Source organism: Arvicola amphibius, chromosome 5, assembly GCF_903992535.2.
Source record: "Arvicola amphibius chromosome 5, mArvAmp1.2, whole genome shotgun sequence".
NCBI classification, from domain to species: Eukaryota; Metazoa; Chordata; class Mammalia; order Rodentia; family Cricetidae; genus Arvicola; species Arvicola amphibius.
Genome location: NC_052051.1, coordinates 144,730,610 through 144,736,574, shown reverse-complemented (window position 1 = coordinate 144,736,574; position 5,965 = coordinate 144,730,610). Strand labels below are relative to the sequence as shown.

At 40.3% G+C, this 5,965-nt stretch overlaps 1 pseudogene; it reads left to right on the top strand.

Moving 5' to 3' along the window:
- Window positions 1–2,416: 2,416 nt before the first annotated feature.
- LOC119815382 lies at window positions 2,417–4,647 on the top strand (annotated as a pseudogene).
- Window positions 4,648–5,965: the final 1,318 nt, after the last annotated feature.

Sequence of the window (5,965 nt, the reverse complement as noted above, 5' to 3'; positions counted from 1 at the left end):
AACCCTGTCTGCTTACATCATAACCAAGTTGGGACATGGGGGCTGGAGAGACAGCTCAGTGGTTAAGAGCACTTGCTGCTCAACCTTGCGGACCTGCGTCTGGATCTCAGTGCCTTTGTATGAATGCTTGCAAACACCTCTGACTTCAGCTCCAGGAAATATGATACCCTGTTTTGAGCTCCAGGACACACGTATGCAGATATACACACAGACATATAGACACCTATACTTTAATAAAAATAAACCAAAAAAAAGAAAAATATTACAGGATATTGTAAAGATGGCTCAGCAGGTGTATCACATGCTGATCTTCCTGAGAACTTGAGTTCGGCTCCCAGCATTCATATTTAGGAATTCGCAACTACCCCTAACTCGTGACACAACACCTTCTGGCCTTTGCAGGTAATGACACACACACACGCACATACAAGAAATTTTTTTAAAGGTAGAATCTGAAGCTTTTAGGTTTTCATGTAACATGAAAAATATGTAATTGCCTTTTGTCTCGTTATCGTACAGCATAGTTCGTAGTATATAGTATGTACTAAGAGATTATACAGACCGCAGGGAGAGAGGAAGAAGGGAAGGAAGGAAGGAGGAAGGGGAAGTAGGAGGGGAAGGAGGGAGGGGAGGGAGGGAAAAACAGACATAAAAATTATTTGACTGCAAGTGTCATTCATATGTAAGAACTCCAGGCTGTCATCATTGTCTTTATTTGTGCCCACAGAGTGCTTGGCCTTCCAGGGTGGCTGTTTTCATCAAGAGTGTCCTCCTCAGACCCGCGTCCAGCCCATTCTCGGCGGAACAATGTCACTGCTCAGGGCTCTCTGAAAGAAAGATAGTCTCTGCTTCTGTTCGATTTGTTCTATTTTGCTTTGATTTGCTTTATTTTTCCCGTGGTTTTAGGCAAAAAAGAACAATTGTTGCTAAGCTAGTGGAGTTTGTAGGGCAACAAAAGGCTCCATTCAGATTGTTTTAAATATCATACCTGTTTCCTTTCAATTGTCACATTCGCTCAAATTTAAAAACTCTTCCAGAAACCAGATGAGCAGGCCAGTGGGCCATCTAGATAAACATCACAAAGGAAAAATAAATACACAGAATAAACGCCACTGTATTCTTGTCTTTATACAGATTCATACTGCTGTTTTAGTCTGCTCATGGAGCCCTTTCTTGAGTTTAGAAGCGATTTTAAAATTACACTGAAAAACCTAGACTTCTCTGTTAAAAAAAATGTTTGTTCTAGTTATGATCACTAAGTTTTATTAAAAATAAGAAAAAATAAACTTGTTTGTGTGTACAAAGAGGGACATGCAAGGAATACATGCTGAGACAGACAGATATATGGGGGAGGACAGAGACAGAGAGAAAAACATGCATAATAAATATAACCCTCCTTATCCACATATATTAGACCATAACAGATATTTGTTTTAGAAGATTTAATTCTACTTGTCAGATTTTGAAGGTAACAATGAAGTTTACATAGAAAGGTGGGTATAGAGAAGAATAACCAGTTTCTGAGTTTTGGTATCTGATGAAATAAGAATAATATAGCCCAGAATTATTAAACCTGAGTCTTGGGAATTGTGGAAAAAGAAAGACATGGGCACTTAAACTACTGCGAGTTCTCTCCAACTGAGAAGTTTAGAGGCAGCTTTGCATGCCTCTTGGTAGCAAAAGTCAGACCCAGAAACTCAGTATAAAGATAAATATAAGATACCCAGTATCCAAACACTTGGAGAAAAAAAAATCCAGTTTGCTTTGGGAAATGAAATCTTGGGATTCATCAGACATCCAAATCAAGATATTAATTGGATAGAATTTCTGGATAATTGCAGGTGACATCTAAAACCTTAGGATTCCATGAATTCAACTAGCAGATAGGTTTTCCTAACAAAATGACCCACAGCCTGAGCCCTTATTTACTGTAGCATTAGATGCCCAGAGGGTGAGGATTAAGAAAGTAATTGAGTGGTGTCTTAATTGGGGCCATCCTATAAGCAGTTTTAAGAAGTCATTTATTTAGTGATGATCTCTGGGCATATTAGTAGGAAAGACTTCACCAGAGAAGGGGAGGGGAGGTAGGCAATAAAACATGCATCTTCAGTATAGTTATCACTGCAGAGCAGAAACTTATCCACTAGGAAGCTGTCAGATCATGTAGAGTGCTTGTTTCAAGATTATCCCTGCAAGGGAAGACCAGAGAGTTAAACCTGTTGGTGTTTTTATATATTATTTTAAATTCGTTCCTAGAAATTCTCATATATGTATATAATGTGTCTTGATCATATCAACCTTCAACTCCCCTCTCTCTTCTACACTCTCTAACACAACTAGATCCCAGTTTCATGTATTTTTTCTTTCTTTCTTTTAATGTAAGCTATGGAGTCCAGTTAGTGCTTCACACATGTGCATGGTTGGTGGCAAACCCCTAGGATATGGACCACCCACCAATGACCACAACCCACCTCCAAAGAAGGAACACTCTCTCCTTCAACTGCTGAAAGTTCCAGAGCTAGACACAATTCAAAAAAAACCTTCCAAAGTATCAATTATGTTCCATTTATTTCTGAAATATTTTCACTATATCAAAAGTAAGTATAGTTACTATTTTTGAATTCTTGAATGCATGCAGAAGAACCAGAAGAAAGGTTTATCTATTGGAAAATAAATAGGCGAGCAAAATTTGGTATTAGCTCACCTTCATGTTCAAAGATAACCCTCTGTGACTTTACCACAGAAAGCTGTCAGACACCAAGGAAATTTTGCTCTGAAATTATCCTTTGCTTTGGGTGTCCATCAAGCATCTTCTGAAGCACTCCTTTGTAGACATCTTAGGAAAAGGACTTAGTATTCCACCACAGCCATGTGTGCCTACAGGACACCACTGCACAATAACTTTACTGCTCAAGAAGGTACTAGCAGGTATTTGAATACTAGACATGTACTTTGAAGATTTTTGTCAGAAAAAAAGAACCATAGCTGATGATTGATGAGAATGAATGTTTCCTCGGTTGTTGCCTTTAAGAATCATTTACAAGATGAAGAGGGAAAGGGAAACTGAAAAGGAAATTAAATGTCACAAGGAGAGGGTTGTCACCTCCGGTTGAATAATGTCATTATTGAAAGTTAAATGCCAGGTATTTATGAGTATACAGACATGTAAGAAATCTACTGGATACTATCAGAGATATATAAGTAGAACTCCCAAAAGAATGTAACATCCCACAGTGACCATGATGAACCCCAAGAGACCAATGTTTCATGCACAGTCTGCAATCAGCAGCCTGTTTGATCTAAGCGGTTAGAGGTCCCTTGGGTTGAGGACAATCTTCAGTTCAGTTTTATTCAAAGGCAGCTTGCTGGAATTATTTTTCTATGCTTTACTTTATTTCAATGCTTTAACTTGAATGTGTGTTGTTGGTGTATGCCTTGTGAGCGGTTTCCCCCCACTCACCATGGGCAGAGTTTTTCTGATTATTTTCTGTTTCACATGGATAAAAATCTATTTTCAGTTTCTCAGTGTTCACAGAAATCATTCGAGAATGCTCAGCACAAAGCCTCATCCCTCAACTTCATCCTCGTGGCCCTTCTCTAATGTACATCAGCGGAATGATGACATGCAGGATCATATTTCAGCAGCACATGTCTTTCTCCTAATGTATTGGGCTTCGTGCCATCACTTTTAGACTGACATAAAATCCCTGGTGAGTGAAAACTCATAAATAATATTACAATTAAAAATAAAAGATTACTTATGGGGTACCAAGTATATTTAGATGTGACTTTTAAATGGCAGGTGTCTGACATTTTTCAGATTGCAGGTATATCTATCATGTGGGTCAGGAAAGAAGTAGGCACACACTTTTTTTTCTAACTGCTCTAGCTGTTCCTGGTTCTTTCTGAAAGAAACAGGTTCAGGTGACAAACTTCCAGCCAGACTTAACAGCATTAAAGTTTGCTGTGGAAGTTTGCTTAACTTGCACTTTTTGAGATGATAAATGTTTTTCTCAGTTTTTAACCTTCTCAAGGTAACAAAAGGGGTGGAGCCGAAAGGATCATCATCTCCACACCTTCTGCAGATGCCCCCATGTTCATGATGGGTGTGAACCATGACAAATATGACAATTCCCTCAAGATTGTCAGCAATGCTTCCTGCACCACCAACTGCTTAACCCCCTTGGCCAAGGTTATCCATCACAACTTTGGTATCATAGAAGGACTCATGACCACAGTCCATGCTATCACGGCCACCCAGAAGACTGTGGATGGCCCCTCTGGGAAGCTGTGGCGAGACGGCCGTGGCGCTGCCCAGAACATCATCCCTGCATCCACTGGTGTTCCTCCCCACAATGTGTCTGTCGTGGGTCTGTCATGCCACCTGGATAAAGCTGCCAAGTATGATGACATCAAGAATGTGGTGAAGCAGGCATCCGAGGGCCCACTAAAGGGCATCCTGGGCTACACTGAGGACCAGGTTGTCTCCTATGACTTTAACAGTGACTCCCACTCTTCCACCTTCAATGCTGGGGCTGGCATTGCTCTCAATGACAACTTTGTAAAGTTCATTTCCTGGTGTAACAATGAATTTGGCTACAGCAACAGAGTGGTGGCCTCATGGCCTACATGGCCTCCAAGGAGTAAGAAGCCCACCCTGGACCACTCATCCCAGCAAGGACATAGAAAGAGAGAGGCCCTCGGCTGCTGAGCAGTCCCTGCCCTAACTCAGGCCCTGACACTGGGCATCTTCTTCACAGTTTCCATCCCAGACCTCCAGAACAACAGGAGGGGCTTAGGGGGCCCTACTCTCTTGAATTCCATCAATAAAGTTCACTGCATGCCAAAAAAAGACATGATAATTTCTCTTTTTTACCATTCTTTTCCCTCCCTCTTTCTTCTTCTTTTCTGTGAGGTCAGTCTATGAATCGGATAAATTGATGCATGAAGAATGGCATTGGGGAAGTGAATAATGGGTAGTTCTCAACCCAGTCCTAATAGCATTCCAAACTCTATGAAAGGTACCACATCGGCGAGATGGTGATCCAGAATGACACAGGCCATCCATTGTTTAAAAAAAAAAAAAGAAGACAGGGACTAGTAGACTAGGGACTACAGAACTCATGACAACAACATAAGCTTAATAGTTTAATATCTAACTTGTGTTTTAAACATCTATTTGTTATTTTAAAAAAATCCTGTTTGCATAATTAAAATCTTAAACTATAAAGGGCTAGACAACATCAAATAAATCTTAGTCTAATTTTAAGTCACTAACAAAATTTAAAGAATTTCATTCTTTAAATGTAACTTATATAATTTTTCTCATATGTTTGATATCTCACTACTACTCATGTTCAAGACCCTTGCTAGCCACACATGCAGCCTAGACTGTTTGAGCAATAGTTAGCTTTCAGTCAAATTAATTACAATAACATTTTTAATGCAGCATTAACAAACAAAATGGCTTAATTTAATCAATAGAACAATTTACAATCTTCAAAACTAAAAGCAGAGCTACTAAGGGCGGTAGCCAGTAGAGCACTTTGCTCCTACATGCCCTAGGACTTGGGTTCAATCCCCAGCACTGCATAGGCAGGCGGGTCAGTAGAACCCTGGCTGATCTTCTCCTCTACTGAAGTCAAGTTTGACTCTCCACACCCTGATGCCCTCATTCTCCTCTGCTACATTATGATCCTTGCTTCCCTGTGTCCCATTCCAGTTGTTGGACTCCATAAGCTCGGGTACCATATTTCCTTCCCAGAGATCTGAGGTTTGAAACTCCTGTCCTGTGTGTGTCTGCCCCTGACCTCATCCCTGTTCCCATGACTTCTATCATCCTGAACTTCTGGCCTGCTTAACTGAAAACCAGTTTGTGATTCTGTCATGTCCTCAGATGCCATGGGCTGAAGCTCTACACTGAGGTCATTCTTGTAAAACTAACATATTAAAATTAGACAATCCA